Source organism: Hetaerina americana, unplaced genomic scaffold (assembly GCF_022747635.1).
Source record: "Hetaerina americana unplaced genomic scaffold, ioHetAmer1.1.p SCAF_3, whole genome shotgun sequence".
Lineage (NCBI taxonomy): Eukaryota > Metazoa > Arthropoda > Insecta > Odonata > Calopterygidae > Hetaerina > Hetaerina americana.
The window spans coordinates 72,193,355-72,210,972 of record NW_027286874.1 but is presented as its reverse complement, the minus strand read 5'-3'; the positions used below and the strand labels follow the sequence as shown (position 1 = coordinate 72,210,972).

General features: G+C 38.8%; 1 protein-coding gene across 1 annotated transcript in view; it reads left to right on the top strand.

Annotated features, from left to right (window-relative positions):
* The first annotated feature begins 272 nt into the window (after positions 1 to 272).
* mip40 (Myb-interacting protein 40) overlaps positions 273 to 17,618 on the top strand; it is a 40,554-nt gene continuing 23,208 nt past the window's right edge. Inside the window, exon 1 of the mRNA XM_071588042.1 lies at positions 273 to 373. The gene's annotated coding sequence lies outside the window, so the exon portion shown is untranslated. The remainder of the gene's footprint in view (positions 374 to 17,618) is intronic.

Below are 17,618 nucleotides of genomic sequence, written 5' to 3'. Positions count from 1 at the left end.
CTCGCTTCTCCTCGCGTCCTCCGCGACCCCCGCCGACCACGCCCACTACTACTTCCTCCCCTCCCCCACCTGCCCCCCTCCGAAGCCTCCCGTTCTCCACTGTCGACCCCATTCATCACTACACCCGTGCTCGGGCGCCGTCGAACTGCGTCATTACCCTGGGAGGCGGGCGGGCAAGTGAAGGGTCCTGGGGAACGACGACCGCCATTCCACGAGCCCTGCATTGTCTCACTAGCGCTGGAAAATAAGACGGGTTGACGTGAGGGACGGAGAGAGAGAAAGGAGGGAAGAGGAAGCCCGGGAGTCGGCCTATTCCCGGTGTCGAAGAGTCTTTAACGAGCGAGAGGCAGGCGCACTGAGACAACAGACTCAGGTATCTTCTTTCTAACGTGAGAGGCGCCTCTATTAACCCCTATAATGAACTCCCGGCGGCCACCACCTGTCTCCACTTACAACGCCCCCTCACCTACTCCCCTCAAGCCCCACCCTTCACCCTTTCTCCCTCAATCAACCCCCATAACTCACCATTCCGCCTTCAACCCCTCCCCAAACCACGGATGACACCTTTCGACCGAGGGGAAAACGGAACTCGAAAGAACCCCCCCCTCCCGGATTTTTTAAATATTTTCTTTCATACCAACGCTATTATTTCCGACTCTGTTTTTTTTTCCTTCCTTCTTTTTTCAGTTCGTTTTATTTTACCGTATGAATTAGAGCCTCCTCGAAGTACGGGAAGGGGAGGGGGTGAGGGAGAGATGGGTGTGGAGGAGGGCGGAGGATTCGAAATACATTTGGAGTGCTCTTTACGCAGACAACGCACGCCTAATCGGACTCACAAATAATTCTCGTCCGGAATGAGACAAGAGTAGGAGCCGCTCGAGTGAGATTCAATTTCGTTTTATTTTGAGAACGGTAGGAAAGTTAGGGATCCAGATGTTAGGGGCGGAAATAGAACGCTGCATATAAATTGGTGTGGCACCTATCGGAGCCGAAATTGCGCAGCTCAGTGACGAAATATCACGTTTCAAGCACGCGTTAACGAGCGCTGAGGAATTCGGGTGTTGTTTAAAGCCGCGACGTTTTATTTCTCCGTGCATGCCAAAAAATTTATTTTCTTTCCCCAACTTTTATCGTCCCAGTTTTGAAATTCACTTTTAGGCCGAAGCCTTTTTTGATGTATCAAACGATTGTTTTCCTGTCACCGGGAAAACCACGTCAAAATTAAACATTCAGAATTCAATACTATTCATTTATAACAGTATGATTATCGGTAGTCCAGCGCATAGAGTTTTGGACGGTCCCCGATAAGTTTAAAATATGTAATTTCCCTGAAGGACATTTGGCTGCGACAATGCCGATTATGATCAATTCAAATTCTCCATTTTCAACAAGTTTATTCGAAATTTTTGTCTGCTCCAATTCCAAACTCTTCAATAACTTCGATCGGCTTCAATAATATTGAACTAGATTCACGGTCAAAAGTTCCCTTCAGGATCGCCAAAAAAACAAAATGAGAAAAGGGAGAACGAGAATAAATCACAAGTTAAAACGTAGAATAAAATTCTCTTTTTTTATTATGGCGTCGCCATTTCTTCGGGTTATTCATTTAAAATATCGCAGTGGCACCGATGAAGGGGGTGGGTCGAGATGGTGGACTCCACCTCTCACCCTTCTGAAGAAACGGGGAAATCGAGTTAGAAAACTGAGTCCATTCAAAAGAAGTGCGCGTCCTTCGATGAAGGGGGAATGAAAGAATTTAGTCCGAGCCCCTCAATAAATGAAGGGCTCGGACAGAGCAATTGATCACTTGCACAATGGAGGAGCTGATTGAACAAGAGCCCCGGTCCACTATCACACGGATCGCCTTCCAACGACCTGACCCGGCGGAGCATATGATACCTTCCTACATCGTCGGATGTATGTCCTGACGGGGACACGTGCGAATGCACGCACAGGCCTGTATACTCTGAGATTCGGGCGAGAAGAAAATGAATGTTTTAATGAGTTATAAAAACAAGATGAGATGATTCTCTTTCTTTCTTCTCTTTGTCAAAATATCAATTTATTTTTAAACTCATGCTCATCCACGTTTGTTGAACTCCTGAAGACTCGGCTCCTTTTTTAAGAAGAAGATGTCACCGAGAAAATTCACTGAAAAGATATTTCGGTGTCATCTCTCCGTGAATTTCAACGCATGGAAGATGAAAACAGCAGCATTTTAACAGGAAATTTTCATATCTTGGCTAAAACTAATTTAATTATGAATATCCAGTTCAAAATTAGTAGGAGGTTAATAACGCTGCATGACGACCCTCTTCCTCGAAAGTCGGCCAAACAGAAAAGTCCGCAAAACCAAGAGTCTTAAAGACTTTAAAATTAGCCGTGGTAAATAATGCGAGATATGTTTTTACCGAAATCTCTCACTCGCATTTAATGGTAGCTTCTCTGGCTGCTTGCCTAATTGCTCGGTAGTTTATGACAACAGTGGCAATTAGTTCGCCTTCGGAGGTCACCATCCAGACGGAATCAATGCTCCTCGCAGGCTCCAATGGCTGCAATACTGAAACACTTATGCGATGGAAGACGTAGGGCGTAAACTTTATTTCACTCAGCCCTATTATTAGTCGAAAAAAGTCGAGGCAGAAATAAAGTGCGCAGATTCTAGGCGGAAGTCATCGAATTCAACATTGACGGGGCCGAAGGAGAGAGCCAGGAAAGCATCGATAAACAGCGAGAAGTTCCACGGCATTAAGGAGAAGAGATCGAGACCCACCCATTCACGCGAGAAATGAGAAAGCCTTCCTCGTTGAAAATAATGGCGATTTATAATTTATTTCAAAAGAGAGAACGAAGGCGCAGTAATAAGCCTTGGCTAATGGGCAGAAGTGGGTAGATTATTTATGCAAAGAATTCAACTATAAATATGTATATGTATATATATATATATATATATATATATATATGCATACATATAAATACACATTAATATATATATACATATATATACACATTAATATATATATATATATGTATTTATATATGAATACATATATATACATATTTATATATATATATATATATATATATATATATATATATATACACGCACACACACACACGAGTAACATGTATAGGGTCATGATAAAAGCTGATTGGAAATATTCTCATTTCAACACTTGCAGAAGGTTTTTACGGCGTATGATTTATGAGTTTCATTGAAATATCAATTTTAGACACTAATTCTAAGACTAACCAGTTAACAATTTATTAAAAAATGTCGTCATTTCTATTGATTTTATCATCTTAGTTGAAACCTTTCGCTAATTAATAGCTTTAAACGAATACAGGCTGTAAATTAAAGGGCCTCTAGACATCATTTTCATTGAAATTGACTATTTTTCGATACATGGACGGCTAATGATGTCTGAATCTTCAAAGCTAAATCGCTATAAATCCTGTATTTAATGAATATATAATGAGCTCAATAGAAAGAGAAACAATTTATTGGACTTTATATTTTTAATCCGACAGAAAATCATCAAGCCAATTATGAAAAACATTGGATAAAATAAAGTCATGCTTTCAAAAACTTTGACCGACCGTGAATGAGTTAATTACAGCAAGCAACCTAGAAATATGAGCCTTGGGATTCACAAAGTCATTTTCAATAGTTCTTGGGCCAAAAATAGCCCAAATTCACTTCCCCATGAATTTACTGGAACACCCCAGAATATGTTGACTTCTTTGGGCCTTTTATATTCGATTACCAGCACAAAAATGGAAGTTTTTTATGAGAGTCTATTTCCAAATTTTAAAGCAAACTTTTTCAAAGGGGCAATCCAAATATTTATTCGTTATCTCAGGATGTAATTTGAAACATTTGTTGACTTTTCCCGAGTATTCTAGTAGATAGGGTTTGAGGCGTTCCTCTTTGGGTATGAATGTTTAATAAACCCAGGTGTTTAAAATTATTGTAAGGCGTAGTCACTACTAATTCGCAGCATTAGAATTATTTGAATTATCTGCAATCCTTATGAGAAGTCATAAGTATCTAAAGGGATTATTTTAATCACAGATATTCCTAAAGCATTTATATGCGAATGTGACAAATTACTAATATGCGTGAATTGTGCTGAGAATACGTTAAATGTTTAGGCACTGTTATTTTGCAAAAAGTTATATTAGTTTCATCATTTTTTGCTCAAGTTGATGCAAGTTCTTTCACAAAAAATATGTCAAGTTTAATATTGGTTGTGACACCACACATTATCGCGCGACATAAACACCTTTATTTTATGATGTACTATACCCAGTTCCGTTATCACCTGTACTTCTTTCATTGATGTAATAATCCCGAATAGATTTTATTTCAAAGGGCATGTAAAAAGTCATTACAATACACGCGGAGTCACCATATGCTTACTTGAATAAAAATAAAACTTGAGGTAAGGAAGAAATTTTTATTTCACGATTCCGAAACGCTTTGTGGATACTCGAAATTGGGAAAATCACCCGTTTTCAAATTAAAATTTGCTTTCGCACTCCGATGGGAACGGCTTCAAACTTCTCTCACAGAAACCCCACAAAAGTAACAAAAAATATTCCCTTCGAAAATCTAGTCTGCCACAGAAAATGGTTTCCTAATTACGGGAGATTCGGCGTTCGAATCAATTCCGGTAACTTAGTTTTAATACTCGCTCTTTATTACCGTTTCATCATTACATTCTGCTCTAACCAGGCCACTCATAAATCTTTATTGACTCACAAATTTATCATTACGTAATCCACGTAGATGAAATTACTTTGAATTTAATAATTTCTTGTGCTCTTTAACAAAATTTGCAATCAAGGATGTACAATGAAAGCTTAAAGTCTTCTTTGAAACGTTTATGACGGTTGAGCAATTTTATTATCCATAGAGCATTAAAATTTAGATCCCCAATTTACGATTGCTATTATAGTAAATATTTCCAGCAACCATGGAAAATTATTCATTCCTCGCACGCTATAAAATATTCCGAACCAATTAATGGATATGAACTATCTAATCACTTGCACTAATTTAGCTGCGAATGTGTCCTCCGCGTTGTCCACTACATATTCGTAACTTCCACCCTCAGCAGGCTGTGTCAATGGGGTGATTACGTTTTAATTGACAATTAAACTTACGTGGATTATAAATACGGGTTTAAATGACATTCAAACCGAATTGCGGCAAGTAAATACATTAGAGATAAACATCGCACAAATATCATCGCTATTCCAATGCATAAAAATGGAGACTAATATCAAGGGGTACAAATATCAATGTTATTCCAGAGTTTCTCCAAGTGACCTCACCTACCTACGCACTTTTTCTTTACCCGTTTTCTTTAAGGTGGGGGTGAGGTCATACCAGGTCATCTCGCTGAGTTACCACCTTCAGAGCTCTTTCGTTATCTCTCCCTCTCTCTCTCTATTGTCTTATGAGGAAATCATGTGACTGCAACACTACAAAGCTTCCTCACGTTTCCTTTCGAACACCATTTAAATTCAATTTTCTCAACAAATAGATTATAACCAACTGAGTAGCTTATCAAAATTATTAGAATAACTAAGTTGGGAATAACTCACAGGGAAAAGCTTAAATTTCAGATTAAATCTATTGCGTAAGTGGGAATGATTTCTCTTTAGCGATGATGCTGAAAATGTATTATTAGCCCATACCAAGGTAGGAGAAGTCATGTAAATAAAATTATAGAGGCTAAGTGTAAAATAGATAGATTTAAGATGTCATTTTTCCCAAGAACGATTAGGGATCAAAATAACGTGGTCCGACCGCGCTAGGGGGGAAAGGATTTTGTGTCAAAAGTAGTTTGGTGTGAAATCACCCCCTGCCACACACTCTATTGGTGGCTTGGGGAGTACTGTGTATGTATTTCGTAAATAGCTAGGGCTCCATTTCTTCGGTACCGGTTCCGTAACCTAAATATACTTAATTATAAATATTAAAAATTGGATCATTACTGGTTGTTCTGATCCATTCGAAGGGAATATTTATTCTTCAGTCAATTACCGGTTAAAATTTACGTAATGATATTATTACGCTTCGTTATTTATTAAGATTGCAGTGATTTCGCATTGAAATTCAATACCAGTGATTGTTGATGTGAAAGTGCGTGTAATATTGTGTATTGTTCCCGGGACTGCTGTCTACCTTGGTTACGCGAGTTCATTTAGTCCTCTGAAATTTTCCGTGTCGTATTTGACGGGCGATTGCATACCGTTCCTGAAATGCAGTTACAGTACAGTTTTGTGAAATAATGTCATTCGCGTTGATTTTTACCCATGGCATTCTGACATGAAATTTTGAAATTGTATACGTATTTATTACTCTTGATTATTACAACTTCACAGTCTCTTGAAGTTAACACAACACCTGTAGCTTTATTTTAACTATATTATAATACACATGCGCCAAATATTGTCAGGCGATTTCTAAGTGTTTGAAATTCGTACGTAGAAGCCCTTGGGAAAGAAAATGGCATTAGAAAATATTTGATATTCCAGAAAAAAACAAAGAAATATTGCTACATGAAACCTATTTATGGAATTTATAATTAGCGAGTTAGCAGTGAGAAAGACTGCAAGTGATTTATGGACTTTGTTATTTATGGCAAAGTTCGTGATTATCTTTCTTTGATATTGCCGAGCAAAGATCCCATTCTAGTAATAATTATAAATTGTTTCTTTCATTTATTTTTAAAATAATTAGCATTATCTTTTTCACATAGAATTATCAGTGATCCCATTACTTTAAACGGTATAAAAATGCCTATGTAACACTGCTATTTTGTTTTTATTTCCATAGTTTTAGATGTAAAATACCAAACTATAATTTATTCTATATATTATTATTTTGAAATTTTAATTTATGATTCGGGATTGTTCCACATTCTCATTTAGGTAACCGCGATCCTATATCATAGCCTGAACTTTCTGTAACGGCACACAAATTTTGACGTTCTTTTGGAGGAATTTATTGGATGGACCCCATTTTTACAGCATTTTCCTCCCACCATTCACTTATTGCCTACATTTGTAATGATCCATACCACCAGTTTACCACCTCTGGCATAGAATGATGCTTTTTCTTCAGTTGATAACACGAATACTTATGATGGTGCACCTGTCACAGGCATGACAGGAAAGGAATATGAAACATATAGAAAAGGTGTCGTTCTTAAAAAATATGTATTTCCTTTTTCCTCCCGAAAACATTTTTGATGAAATAGTACAAAATAGTTCAAATATTCAAAACAAAATTACCATTTAGCTATCAGGAAAAAGAGAAATGATTTTAACACTATATAAAAATTCAAAAATAAAAAGAATTAGTATGCACATGAAATATACTGATTCAATAATAATTGTCAATTCTCAGGGATGTCCCAACTATGGCCCCAATAAAATTCATCATCAAAAGGGTGAACTGCTACTTTTTATACAAGCATCCGCTTATATCTCGTATAATTTATTTATCAACTTGCTTCCCCGATACGAAAATAACAAGCACTATGTCATAGATATGCCCATTGTTAATCTAAAAGGTGAGAATCTTTAAAGAAATTTCCTTAACTAAAACGAGATAACTTACACCATACGACGATAAATTATTATTAATTGGAAGCATGTCCTGTGATCGAGTTTTTAAGTAGATAATAACATAAAACAATGATAAAGATACAAGCATGCGCCAAAGAGAGATGAATAATCAATATAGTTACATAGGAGTGTATTGTTCGTCGTACAGAATACCACGATGTGCATCAAGCACTATTTCAATAATAGACTGAAAGAGGAACCCAGCATCATATAAGAATCTTAAATGTGACATATCGTATCCTGAGATAAATAGCACCTTTCGTCAATCCACTGCAGGCTAGTGTTTACTTATGAATAAATCATAACGCCAGAGAGTATTCAGTGAATAATTACACCAAAATCGTTTTCCTTTACAGACGTAACCTACCTATTTATAACATTCCATGTCAACTTTACTTGGTTATCACATTAACGACAACAAATTAAATGATCTAATCGAAGTTTGCGTATTTAAAGAGATGAATTATCATCAACCTTTATACTTATTTATAATAACGTGTTGTCGACGAAATTAACTTCTCAACTTCGCTGGGGCAGAAATTCGCTTACAAGAGAGCCATTTGTTGAGACTTGCAACAAAGTTTGACAATAAGACTCGTTTTCCACAATATGTCATTTCAGGAGAGCAAATAAGTAGCGTTCAGAATTGATGACATCACTCCAAACTTAAGTAAACAGAACGTAAGGTGAATTGGGAAATATTTGGCCGTCATTCGTTCTTCCACGTTTTCGCCTCCGATCCATTTGGCAAGCTTTTCCGTTGAGTCTTTGGAAAGGACAGTTTGCGGAAGGCTTTCTGTCACCTTCCTCCGCCTGACCCTGCGTCAGCAACACCCTCATCTTTCAACCGACATAATCTTCAAAAGTAATCCTTTCTCTTTGAAAAAGTACTCTTTCGAAAGGTCACCAACGATCATTTAATGCCGAGGGCCTTATATAGGCTGTCAAAACGGAACCCTCACCACGTTATCGAAACGACACTCCTTCTCGTTACTCCTTTCCAGCCCCCGGAGGGGCAGGGGATGGGAGGTAGAGAAAAATGACCTCGACATTTAACAATCGATCAGGAGCCTCGGAAGTAAGTTTCGCCGAAATCGTTCCGATGACGGGGAAGATATTTTTTTCCCAGTAGGATTTCTTGCTGAAAAGTGTGGCAAGGGTATTCGATTTTTTCTCATCCCCTCATTTAACCCATATCCACGCTGATTATTAAACATCTCATTGTCCTCCCCCGCACCCCGCGAAGTTTCCTCGGGCATTGCGAGGAGCCTGCAAATGACTGGCCCTTTAGTTTTGGTGAGGCGGAGGTAAAGTTCGCATCTCTCGCGCGTCAAAAGGAGTCGCCCCTCCCTCTCCACTCTCCCCCACCTGCGCATGCCTCGTGCCCAGTGTACAGTGGAACTCGTTCGCTCTTCCCGGCCACACAAAAAAGATCGCCTCCAGTAACAAACAGATGAGGAGTGGGGGGGGGGTCCGGAGGGGGAAGTCGCTACCCAGTCCTCCCCCAATTCGGCTCTCTCTCCCCCCACTCCCCCTCACCCACTCTCTTGTCGCTTCAATAGTTCAGAAAATATCGTGTGCTACGACGCAAATTCCATGTCACTAGAGAAGAAAATTCCTCCGTTACACGAGAAGATGTGGAGTTGACGCTTAATAAGGGGAAAGCACAAAGGAACTCGGATCTTTACTTTAAAATTATTCACCCACAGCTGCTTCCGCTGCTTATAGAATAGACATTAAATGCTGCACGTACTCTATTGAAATAATCGATTTTAAATCGCAGGCATGTATCATTCTCTATTTCTGCGACTCACTCCATGAAAAAATTAAATACCTCTTCGGAATTGAGAAATTGCACATAGCTATCAATGGAACGCCATTTTGAAAAATGTCAAATATTTGTGCGTGATTTAAAACGGCTAATAAAGATCGTTGATAATTATAAATTCAAATCCTTTCGCGGTATTTTCTTTAACTAGATTATCATTTATGGTTCATTTTTGTATAAGCGTGATTTTCCAATTTTTTAAAAGCTAAATCATTGTTTTCTTGGCTAAAAGTAAGTAAAATTATTTCAATCATGGTGGATATTCCGAAGCTATATTATAATAATAGTATTATTATTGGTAATATACTGGCTAAGGTAGATTTTGGATGGACAAAAACCACCAAACGGTACAGGGACAATTCACTTGTCTCTCCTAACAAACACAACCCAACATCCCACTCTACAAGAAGCCCCTCTTCCACTCCGTATACTTCCTTCCGCTCTTCATTCCGTCCAACATCCCTTTCCTGTTTCCGCCCCTTCCTCACTTACCCAAGATTCTCCCTTCTACGTATTACAGTCTCCAGCATCCCATTGCCAATCAATCTGTCATGCATCCATTTTTCCTGCTTCCTTATGGTTTCTCCCAAAAATCCCCTCTTCTCTCCCACCCCAGCCCTTCCTCGATTGTTTTACTTTTTGTCCACTTCATCTTCTCCATCCTCCTCCAAACTCGCATTTCAAAAGCTTTCTATACACGCCTATAATCCTTCTTCAATGACAATGCTTTCGCGCCCTACATAATTACGCTACATAACAAAGTTTTAACAAGCCTCTCCTTAATATCCTTACTCAAAGTCCCTATAATCAATTCCCTCTTCCTTGTGACATCTTCTTGGCCTATCGTAATTCTTCTCCTTATTTCCCTACTACTTTGACCATTTTCTTTCAGAAAACTTCCGAGATAAGTAAAGTGTTCCACCTGTTCTAGTTTTTGCCCTTTTATTTTATCGTTTAGCTTAGCCTTTCTTTTTCTGAAAAACCGCATAACCTTTGTTTTATTTACATTTATTCTCATTCCATACCAATTGCACGGACTTTTCCATGCACTCTTTCTTGCAACGCCTTGGTTGACTGATTGACTGTTTTTATGATTGGTCCAGCGACTTTCATTCCCATCTCCAGTTCTCCCCAAGCCTCTTTAACCATTTCATCTACATATGCATCCAGCAACACAGGCGATCGTGTGCAACTTGCTCCTCTTTCTAACACTGCCTTTCCTGACTATCCATCTGCCACTCGAATCTGAGCTGTCTGGGACGTGTACAAAGTAAGGATAAGTCTCCTATCCCTCCAATGTACTCCATTTCCTCTGCGGAAAGAAGGGACTTCCCGCATATTAAGGTGGTCTGGCCACCGAAAATTTTGGAATTGTGTAAAGGCCCTTTTTTTGCGTTTTCTATATGTTTGTTGGCTAACTCCGTTTGAATTATCATTCATACCCGTGATACTTTCGTAAAGAGATATACAAATACTCTTACATGTATAACATATAAATGTATGTCCTCTACATGTGTTCCTATCCCTTTTCCTTATATATACAGGTATTTCCGTGTTAATATATATATATATATATATATATATATATATATATATATATATATATATATATATATATATACACGAGGGCGATTCGAAAAGTAAGCTCTACTATTTTTTTGCATAAAAAATCAAATTTAGTCTCAACTTTGCGTACATCGTTGGAAAGATTGAGCATTTAGCTATTTTTCTACATAGTCGCCTTGACGATCAATCACTTTTTGTATCCTTGTAAGCAGCTTTTTAATACCGGCGTCGTACCTTTCTCCCGCCGCGTCGCGAAGCCAACTGATGTAGTGTCTATCTTCCGATGAAGACGGAGCAGAATTCCGTCGAAATTATCAACAAATAACGTGTGATTGATCTTTTTATGTGTTTCTATATTGTTTGTTGCTGTCAAAAAAAAAAATATATATATATATATACCACACACATGAATGGACTATTGACTGTCAGCGTGATTTGTTGTGTGATGTGAATGGAAATATATGAAACAATGTAGGCCCAAAAGTCTCGCGTTTTGTGGATCAAAACAAGAGCAGCCTTTAATCGATCACTCCGCAGATGCAATACATGGACGAGCTGCAGCAAATGCATCCTCTACTTCGGCGTGGGGGGGAGGGGCATTCATTCGTCTCCGTTCACCCTGTCCGCCTACCCTTCGCCGTGTGTGACTTCATCACCCCCCCACCCACCCCCTCCTTCCATCGCCTGCAAGCCGTGTTACGTATACGTTTTCTCCGCGCGGGCCTCGCCAAGTTATTGAAATTCGCTCAGGAAACAGAAAGGAAATTCAAATATCGAGATTTCCCCGGAATTTTTCTTGAACCCTCTACTCTCATATATTCCACGAATAAAAATTTTCTGCCCCAGTCATAAGTCTTATTGGTGGATTTTTAATTTCGTCAGTATTGCGATTATTTTTGCAACATTTGGAATTATATAAAAATCTAATGCTAAATTAATGGGGTTTAAATTGTACCATCAAAGTTAGATTTCCACTGTTAATCTTCAGCAATTACCTCGCATTTCCCATTTTAGCATCTCATTCCCTCGTTACTGATTAAGTATCTCAAGAATTGAATCGACAAAATAGGACACTTATGCCAAAATAAAATTATCTATCACGACTATATGGACAAATATTTTTTTAATAATCACTAAATGGAGGAGTTTTGTATCAATTCCGTAATTAAGGAGTTAAACCGCATGCTTATAGGATGATAAATGCCTAAAATCACACGCGCTACCAAAGCCTGAAGTTACGCACTTACTCCGTTAATCACATTGCATGCACTTGACCTATTTTCATGCTCAGCCATTACCGAATGGCTTTTTGTCCCCAACATCGTGTACGTTGGTTAGTAAAACGATTATCGTCCACTGAATAGTTTTTATGCACACTTTCCCACCGCTTTCGATTCCTCGCATTTCTTTCGTACTACCCGGCACGTGCAATATCACTCCAATGTGGTAACCACATTTCTAAAGTGGCGTAAAACTCCGAAGGGTTAGAATGAAGATGTCACCGCTCTACAGGTATACACGCCCACATTCGTGCATTAGTTCACATAAGAAACCGTACCTCGCACTTTCCATTCGCTGCCATTCCTTCGTTTCTTCCCATTTGCGGATTATCCGATGCGACGGACGTTGCATGTGCAGTGCTCATAGTGTAAGTCCTTTATGTCCCAAGCCATTCCTTCAAAAGCCCACCAGCCACGGATCGCTGCAAAACCGTTGCATTTCCTTGAAATGGAATACTGCCTCACTGGTCCCCAAACCTTCCTTTTACCCATAAAGCATCAACCACGTTTTCCCACAGCCACTCTACTAATTGCATGCGCACCATTCTGCGAGCGACCATTCTAGACTTTAATGGGACCGGCGATCTTGATTAATCCCATAGTATCACGTAGATAATGAATAGGACGGTAGTGAGTTTCAGGTATACTTGAGTTTGATGCGGTTCAGGAAAAAACCTCCGATGAATCGAGAGCACAGTTATCGATTTTGTTGGCAATTTCGTGAATCACTAAGCCCCATCTCCACTTGATGGCCCCGCGGCCTCGGGGAAATGTCCCGCTCCCAGCACGGTAACGTCCATATCACTCTCCGAAGCAAGCCGCTGAGACAGAACGGATTTTGAAAACCTTTCCACATACGGAAAGGTTGTTTCCGCTCAATGGCTTTCACGGCGTGGCCCAAGAGAATTAATTGTAAGATTACATGGAGCCGTCCGAAGGAGCACGAAAAATTTGATGCGTAAAATTACCTTAACCCGAAAAAGATTTATATTCAGCTGAAAAGTTGCACATAGTAAGAGGTACTCGACGAGTCAAAATAAAACGGCCCCTCGGATTTTCCCGCGCCAGCTTTATTTTTTAATCACAAGGTCGGAGGATATCAGAAGCGTACTGATCAATGGATTTCTCTCAAATTCATCTTAACATGATCGGGTTAATGTTCAAGAAGTTTTGCTTAGCTTAGATTAGCTTCTAGGAAACTGCGTTTTTGTAGCTGTACTAAAATCTTCGACACGCCAAAGGCACCAAACGTTTCGTCGGCCTGAATGAAAAAAGCTGTAAAGCGAAAATCCGATGAGGAAACCCCCGTCACCAAAAACTATATCTTTCTTATGTTGTGTGGAAAACTATGTACGCTCTACCTTAGGATAATAAAGTGTTCGCCTGAATAATGTACGTTTACTCAGGTAGACGGTGAGTTAAGGAATGTCACCGGAAAACATTGAACACCAATTCCCACAAAAAATTATCCCTCTCTTTTTCTAAACCTAATATGAATATGGATTGTAAATTAAACGCATAATTGTGTCATGTAAAAAGGACCGAAAGAGACATGGATTCTTGCCGTGGGTGTCGGGTCGAAAAAGTGAATTTCTTCTCTCCGCACCTACCATTATCCGTTGCAAAGGACCCCTACGATTAGAAGAAAGCAAAGGTTGCGACCACATTATATTCATCATAATGGGTAAGAAAAAATGTATATACCTTGTAATAGATGAAGAATCATAAAGATTATAATCTTGATAAGGTTGAAGAAAGGCAAATGTATAAAAGTCCAACTAAAGATAAGTTATTAAATAAAATAATTGATATAGCCTAAAGCCAAAATGTGTTTGTTCCGATGATCACATCAATGACTGTTAAATAAATGATCGAGATAATCACTCCATCGAAATTATGGTCAAAAGCGGTAAAAGGTTATGCAAAATTTTGCGACCGATGACAAATGGTAATTAAAAATTTCATACATTCCGTGTAAGAATCGTGTAAAATCGGTATGATATTTATTGGCAAAACAAAAAATGAAAAGAAGACCAATCTGGAAAAGGAAAAATGAGAATTTACTAAAGGAGAAAATTATATAAAACTCGAGTTTGCATCTGACACTGCTTAAATTGCTCGATGCGTTTGGACATTCAGAGATGACTATTATCACTGAATGATGATGGCGTCGAAACTAGTCTTCACAAATAATAATTGGTGGAAAAATACATTTTGATTTTTACGTCAGTAATCACGGATTTCTACAAAGTTAAGCCTGAAAACATCGAATATATTACTTCTTCATTTCGTATAATTCCTTTCTCCATTCATTTCGTCCAACATGCCCATCCTTTCCGCACGTCTTCCTCGCTTGCCTAACGTTCTCTCCTCTATCAAAGTCTTTGACATTTCATTGCCAAACAAAATACTCTGCATCTATATTTCCTGCTTCCATTGTATTTCTTCCAACAGTCCACTCTCCTCCCTCATCATGCCTAGCATTTCCTCGTTTGTTTCCCTTTCACCTTCTCCACCCTTCTCAACGCCCGCATTTCGAAAGCCTCCAATCTCTGCTAATCATCTTGCTGCAACAACCATGTTTCCGAGCCTTACACAACAACGCTCCATATTAAATTTTAAACGATTATTTGTTAAACATCCTCACTCAACCTGTAAACAAAATCCCTCCTCCTTGTAAAAGTTGCTTTATCTAATGAAATTATTTTATTTATATTATTTTGGTTCAAAAACTTCTGAGGTATGTAAACTGTTCAAGGGGGCCAAAAACTAAGCACCTGATTTAGTTTTGGAGCTCCTTTTGCAACCCTTAACTTACCATTTCTCTATTTCGAAATACATTTAATGCTGACGTTGATTCTCATACCATTACAATCACAGTATCTCATGCGCTCAGCAATGCTTATAACCCCTTGGCTGACTGGCTAAGGCTCGATCATCCGCAAAACTGATTTTAAGAACTCCCTGCCAACTTTTATTATTATCTCCAGTTCTTCTCATACCTCTTTTTACCATTTCCACCACATATACGTTGAAGAGTACGGGTGATAATGGGCACCCCTTTCTTACCCCTCTTCCCAACACCGCCCATCCCGACTCGCACCTGCCCATCCTAAATCAAGTACAGGCTGCGCATAAATCGCTAATCCCTCCAATCCACTCCTACTTTCTTGAATACACATTTTAACTCTACTTAATTTAATCTATCAAACGCCTTTTCGAAATCTATGAAACAGACAAATACATTCGGATTGTATTCTATGTTCCTCTCTATTAGTGACCTCATTACTTCTATGAGCCTCTCCTATAGCCTCACGCGTGTCTCTCCCCTTTTTGAACCCAGCCTAATCATCCCCTAAGTAGTCATTTGCCCTGTTCTTCATTCTCCAATTGATGATTCTGAGAACCACTTAAGCTGCGTGCGAAATCAAACTTATTGTTATGTAGTCGCCACATTTGACTGCATTTCCCTTTTTTGTGACCGGAACTAACATTAGTCTGACGAAATCTTTCTACAAATTTTCTCCCTCATATGTGCCACTGATTACACGAAAAAAACTCTTCCTTCCACGTTTTATCAAACCCTTGAGTCACTTTGCGGGGGTTTTATCCAAGGCCTAATTTGATTTCAATTCCCTTAATGCCCTTTCTATCTAACCATAAAGTATACCTAGACCTAAGCTAGCCTCAGAGTATATGTCATATTTCTTTTCTATGTCTATGCCTGCTGGCCAAACACATTTAGCAATAGATCTTCTAGCAATAGATATTCTATTCATCTATCTTGAATCTGTCCGGGTTCAATTAATGATTTTACCGACATATCTTAGATAGTAAAAGTACGTGCGGATTTTTCAATCTTACTTCCTGACAGTGCTATCAACTTCCTGTGCAGTGAGAACTTCAATCTTTCTTTTTTTACCTTCAATAACCTCGCGCTGCGTCCTCCACCACGCTTCTTTCACCATATTTGTTCCTCGCCTCAGTTAACCATTGATCTCGTTGTAGTTATTTCAACTGATTCTAAGTTTATATTCTTCCATTCCCTTCTCTCGTCTCTCTTCCTAATAGTAATACCACCTCCTTACCTTTTCCCCCTTTGAGTGGCTTTGTGTACGATTCGGTTGAATGACCTCTTTCCTTGTCTCAACCCTCTCCTCTCTGTCACAAAGCCCTCATTAATCTTTAGACTTCCGTCAAACTGTAATGGGATGATGAAACACCTCCCTGCCTTCGACCCATTCCAAACTCCTCATACCGTCCATCTCAAACGTGCTCTTTCTCCTTCTTAATTTTCTCCGGACCTCCTCCTCCTCACCACCCATTCTGTCCCTCTCTTATGTCAACCGTACCTCATATTTTACGAAGTGCTGTTATTTTTTAACCGTTAAGATTTAATTGATATGATTTCTTTCCTCCGCTATTTGTCCAATGTAATTGGCGTGATGCCGTTTTTGGACTGCATTAAATAGATAGATAGATAGATAAAGGTCTTTATTTGAGCGAAATTGAGACCTAATGGTCCATTAATGAAAAAAAAAGAAATAAATAAATAAATATCGTCTGTAACTCATGATTTACTTTACTATTTTCCTACATTTTTTTCCTGTGGTTTCGTTTACAGCTTTTAGCATCACTTTTTTCATATGATTCCATTTTTATACTATTGGGTCCGTCTCTCTTGCCTCATTCATAATTTTCTCAACTGCCTACATGTACTCCTTATCCACTTGAATCTGGCGTTGCATTACATGTATTAGTGTCAATTATAACTCGGATCTGGATCCAGCTCCGTTTATAAGAAACTTTCCGGCTTAATCTGATAGAAATTAACATAGGGATGACAAGACCAACCAAGATAATTTGTGATATTTCAGAAGTAATACATTGAGGTGCCGAGATAAAAGCTGATATTCATTTTTAATGAGTGAAAAATCAACGACGTGCAAATCAAATAAACAAACAAATCACATTGGCTATCATGAAGCCACTCAACGTTGCAAAAGATTTAGTAAGCATCTCCTCCTCAGATATGAGGCAAGGAAAAAGATTGTATGCATACAAGCATTTCCTTTGGCTCATCGTACTGAATTTAGCATAAGTTCGCGGGTTTTCATTCACTTACATCGGCCTTCATATTTGCACAGTAAGCGAAAATTAGTTTTCGATTACCGATGAGGTTTTCTCCATTGAGGCAGTTGAGGTTTCAAAATAGTTGAGTGATTATATTTGTTATCGCACACATCACGTCAATTTGATCGCACTCATCAATATGATAGGGATCATTCACTGGTTCTCAC